Source organism: Mustelus asterias, chromosome 10 (assembly GCF_964213995.1).
Source record: "Mustelus asterias chromosome 10, sMusAst1.hap1.1, whole genome shotgun sequence".
Lineage (NCBI taxonomy): Eukaryota > Metazoa > Chordata > Chondrichthyes > Carcharhiniformes > Triakidae > Mustelus > Mustelus asterias.
Genome location: NC_135810.1, coordinates 53004216 through 53010215, shown reverse-complemented (window position 1 = coordinate 53010215; position 6000 = coordinate 53004216).

The window sequence follows — 6000 nt, the reverse complement described above, 5'->3', positions numbered from 1 at the left end:
TTAACCTATTTGCTTCACAATTTCTGAAACAAATGCACTAACAGGAGCGAGATAATATTTGGCTTGAATTATCTGGGAATGGTTGCATAGAAAATTGGTCATTCTGTATTTGTAAATTCCTCAAATCAATGTAGTTCGCGATGAGAATTTTAATACAAAGAGTTCCGGGGATCAATTCACACTCATGCCAACTGTACTGTTATATTGTTATATTACTCTAAAATGATTTAGGAACTATATTGTCAAATACCACATCACTCACTCTGCACTACAATCTGCACCATGGCAACAATAACATTGATTTGCAACACATTGGATGAAAGCTACTGCATTTGTCTAAAATAGCATGGTCATTTCGGACTTCTGGGCACCACAAGGCAGAACATTAATTTCAAATCGAGAGAAACCCTTTAATCCAAGCAATTTGTTATAAAAATCATGTGTTGCTATTCTTAAAACCTGAACTAATATGGATGGACGGTTGATTTATAAACCTGATGAGTGATTATTTAATCTCCAATAGATCAGTACCTTTTACAAAGCTATGGGTGAAATTTAATAGCAGGGCCATGGAAACCACCCAATGGAGAACCAATGGGAGCTCCACATTACCTCTACACAGGAGGCTTGATACTATTCCGAAACATTCAGGGCTCCCACTGAAGTAAGGCCCACGTCAGGCAGAAATCCCAATCTCGAGGCTGACAGCTTTGTAGTTCGGCAGCACCATGAGGAGAGCTGCCCACTCCCAGTAATGCATTGGGAATCAACAATTAATCCTCTGGAATCAGGTAAGTGGGGTTCCCTGGAAGGGGAATGCTGGTCATTGGAGATGGGGGGAGGGAGGTGTGGGATCACCAGCAAGGATGGCTCACTCTGAGGCCCCACCTTCCTGATTCCAGGTACCTCAGTAGGACACATAGTGCCTTTGAACGAGGGACCACCTCTCCACTTCAGAGAGCCGCAGGCAAACCCAACAAGATTTGGAGCTTTTAGGTGGGAAGGTAGCCTACAAGCATTCTGACTCAGGACTTAATAGAAGGGGGATGGGAATTCAGTGCACTTTCAACCTGACCTGAGAACAAACATTCAGGCCATAATTTTTGGAAACTATGCAGAGGCTGCTGGGTGTGGATGTGGGCTGGGTGGATGGCTTGCCTCAGTGTTTCAGCACTGCGTTGACATTTTAAATGAAAACAATAACATCCCTCCAACCTTCACACTCCCCATGCCATTTACCCACCTCCCATGGCTCCTTAGAGCATCTATGGAAAGCTATTTCCTCCATCCACTCTACATGGCCCTTTATAGCCCCTTTATGCCAACTCATAGCATTCCATTCCCCACCCACCATCCTTTTTCTTTACACTATGCCAATCCATCCAGTATCTGTCATAGAAAGACCTCAGGATTTGTGTTAAGATGAGATCAAATAAAGTTCTTATGGGTCTACTGAAGAATTCACTATTTGAAAAGAAAATGCTGATTTTAAAAACCATTTAATTTCCTTTCATTACTTATAAAATCAAGTATTCCTGGTCCCACTTCAAAGAGGTGATAACTACTCAGGACTGTCAAATGACTGAAATGGCAGACACTCCACTGTGATAATGGAAGTTTATTAAATCATTCATGCAGCACTAATCCAGTAATGATAATCCTCAGGCTTAAGTCAAGATAGTGATATAGCAAGCATTGATTTTTTTTAACACTCCAGTTTTATTCACAAATAAAGGATGGGAGTTTTAAATACCTCAACAGCTCCTTTAGACAGTTGGTTTTGACAGTTCAAATCTGCTTGATAGTTCCAATGAGTTTGTTTTTTGCATATATTCATACCTACTTTTAACAACACAAAAGGACACCTGACCACCAAGGTGTCCTGTGACCATAACCAAAAGAATGTCCTACATATTCAAGCAACTCGACAAAGCTTAGATCTGCTCCTATCAGATCTGCCTGCTATTTTTCTCTCTTGGCTAACAAAAATCATGATGTGGAGATGCCGGCGTTGGACTGGGGTAAACACAGTAAGAAGTTTAACAACACCAGGTTAAAGTCCAACAGGTTTATTTGGTAGCAAAAGCCACACAAGCTTTCGAAGCTCTAAGCCCCTTCTTCAGGTGAGTGGGAATTCTGTTCACAAACAGAGTTTATAAAGACACAGACTCAATTTACATGAATAATGGTTGGAATGCGAATACTTACAACTAATCAAGTCTTTAAGAAACAAAACAATGGGAGTGGAGAGAGCATCAAGACAGGCTAAAAAGATGTGTATTGTCTCCAGACAAGACAGCCACTTAGAGCTTCGAAAGCTTGTGTGGCTTTTGCTACCAAATAAACCTGTTGGACTTTAACCTGGTGTTGTTAAACTTCTTACTAACAAAAATCAGACATGAATGGAGACAGCTGTTGTTTAATATGGGCAGCAGCCTCAGTGAGCCACAGATGTGCAACTTGGAATCCACCCCCAAAACTGCCCCCCGCCTGCCGCCTCCCCCCCCCCCCCCTCCACCCCCCCCCCCCCCCCCCCGTCCCGCCTTCCACCTTGCGAAAATGGTGGGTGCTGTGCTTGGGGATGGGACTACTTTAATTGTATCACAGTCCTTTTCCATGATTTCTATACCTGCAATGTCCCTTTCACTCATGAATACTGACACAAAGTATTTATTTCGAACCTTACCTACATCCTCCGGCTCCACACACAAATTACCACTGTGGTCTTTAATGGGCCCTGTTCTTTCCACAGTTCTCCTTTTACTATGAATGTACTTGTAAAACAACTTATGATTTTCCTTTATTTTATCTGCCAGTATCCTTTCATGTCCCCTTTTTGTTCTCCCAACTTCCTTTTTAAGTTCCCTCTTCCACATTCTATACTCGAGGGCTTCTGCTGTTTTGAGACCTTGATATCAACCAAAAGCCTCTCTTTTTCTCTTTGTCCAATGCTGTATTATGTCCCTCGATATCCAGGACTCACTGGATTTATTGGTCCCACTGTTTTTCTTTCTTAGAACATATTGGCCCTATATGCTCCCTGTTTCCTTCTTGAATGCGTCCCACCTTTCTGTCACAGATTTACTTAAAAGTGTCTGCTACTACTCCACTATGCTCAAATCATATCTGATCTTATTAAAATTGGCCTTTCTCCAGTTTAGAACTTAGATTTCAGGCCCATCTTTGTCCTTTTCCATAACAATCTTGAATCTAACAGAATTATTATCGATGTCTGCAAAATATCCTCCGACTGATACTTCAACCACTTACATAAATTGAAGTCCAGCATCATCCCCTCTCTTGTAAGATCTTCTACATACTGGCTTAAAAGATTTTCCTGGGTGCACTTTAAAAATTCCGCTCCCTCTAAATCTTTCACACTATGACTATCCCAGTTAACGTTGGTGAAGTTGAAATCCGTCACTATCACTCCCTATTATTTTTACACTTCTCTGAAATTTGCCGACATATCTGCTTTCTATTTCTCTCAGACGATTAGGGGACCTATGGAACATTCCCAGCAATCTGATTGCTTCTTCTTGATTTTTAAGTTCTACCCATATGGCTTCATTTGAAGACACTAACTCTTTACTGCTCTAACTGATTTCCTTATCAAAATTGTGACACCCCCTCCTTTTTCACCTCCTTCACTGCTCGACTGAAGATCCGATATAGAATATTGAGTTGTCAATCCTACCTCTGTTTTAGTGACATCATACCCCCATGTTTAATTTATATGCCCTTAACTCATCTGCCTTGTTGTCAGACTTCTTGCATTAAGATACCATCAAATCTTGCCAAACTCCCTTGTTCCTTAAGTGGTCCATAACTTCTATGCCTTCCTGATTCACTTGCTGTCTCTTCTAATTTTGGAGGTACACCTCCAAAAGGCTGAACCTTCTCTCTCGATCGTACCCCCTTGCCAAATTAGTTTAAACCCTCCCCAACGGTATTAGCAAATCTCCCTGCGAGGACGCTGGTCCCATTTTGGTTCAGGTTCCCTTACCCTTAACCCACCCCACTCCTTGCACGACCCTCCTTCCACATAGTCCCTTAGTGTTTGCCCTTCCCCCACTCCTTGCACAATCCTCCTTCCACATTGCTCCCTGGTGTAAACTTGACCAAAGTGAACAATATTCCTCAAAATCAACAATAATATTTAAATTATCAGCATTAAATATTTTACAATCATAATCACTTACTTGAATCAATCACTGCATCCCATAAGTGGAAATTGCTTCTTGCCAGCTTATTTTCAAGTCATTTAACTGAATGTTGGTAATTCTGTCAGTGCCTTAATGTGTACTGATTTAAAAAAATCTCACTACTCTTATTATCCCACATCAGGCAGCAACTTCACAACTGACAGAAGACTTTTATCCCAATATTTAGGCTGCAATCAATGACTGAAGAAGAAACAAACAGCAATGGTCGGCTTACTTATATTACTTAAAACAAAATGTGCTGCAAACATAGTGACAAAGAAAAAGCATGTAATAATTGGAAATTGTTGGGCCACTCAGAAGAGGAAAAATGTTTTGTGAATAATTTTAAACATAAGAACAGGAGCCCATTCAGTTTCTTGAGCCTGCTCTGTCATTCCAGTAGGTCTTGGTTCTTCCATTTCTTCATTCCATCTTCTCACCTTGATTCTGTAACTTTTATAATTTTGCCTAACAGAGATCTACAAATCACAGTTTCAGAATTTTAATTGACCGAGCCTCAACAGCTTTTTGTGGAAACAATTAACGCTTTCTGATACCATGTTTGAATGATCTAGCTCTGATTTTAAGATTATGCAGCATTGTTCTGGATTCCCCCATCAGAGGAGTTGATGGGGGAATCCAGAACAGGGAATCCTACCGATTTATTTGATTATTTAAATATACTTGGTCCTCTTAAACACCCAAATTGGATCAGCCCTTAATCTTCTATAGTCAAGGACATACAATCTTAATTTTTGCAATCTAAGTTCATATTTTAATCCTTTTAGATCCTAAATAATTTGGGTGAATCTGCATTGCATTCCATCCAAGGCCAATATTTCCTTCTTGAGGACCTTTCAGCCCAGGTCTTAAAACAGCGCCTGATTGTGACAAATTGTGTCTGACCAGAGCTCTGCCATCCATTTGTATTGCAACCCTCTTAAAAGTAAGGGCCGACATTTTATCAGGCCTTTAAATTCTTTTGTACCCGTGCTCCAGGTTTTCATTGCTTCTTAAGTTGGACATCTAAACATTTCTGCTCATCTACAGTTTCTAGTTTTTTGCCTCTTAGCAAGTACAACAATATTTCTTAGGTCGAGAGTAGAAGCGCCACCAACTACAATTTTTTTCACTAAATGTATCAATGTATTCTTGCAATTTTCTGCTCCTATTTACATAATCTAATGTTTCATCTAATTCAGTACTGCCAGCAAATCTACATTTTCAGTTCCCATTGAAAATCTGAGGCCCCAGCACAAATCCCCCACCATGGACTGGATTTTACAGTGGGGGGAGGGTGTTTAGTTCATCACTCTGGAAGTTGTTCCCTGCAAATCTACCAACTTTAAACCAGGCTTGTTCCACAGCCACAACTCACTCTGAGCATCCTCAACAAGATGAGAGTCGGACTTCCGCTCCTCAGTCGAAATAAGTTGCCTCCATGAGAGCTTCCGCTGCAGTCCAATCTTGGCCGACAGCTCTAGTGCTGAGTGCTCAGTAGTGAGTGCTGCTGGGACTGCAAAATAGGGTGATGTGTGTAACTCTTTATTCAGAGTGTGTGATGGATGAGCATATTATTGGCGGGGTCGTAAAATCCAGCCCCTCTGATCACATCCTCCCAATCAGAATACATAGCCGTTATCCCTATCCCTGTCTCCTACTCCCAACAAACTCCCTATTCAAGCCAATAAATTGTTACCAATCCATGCTTTCTCAGTTTTGTTAATGATCTTTTTATGAGGATCTTGTTGCAAACTTGTTGAAATAAATAAAATCCACTGGTATTCCATTCTTA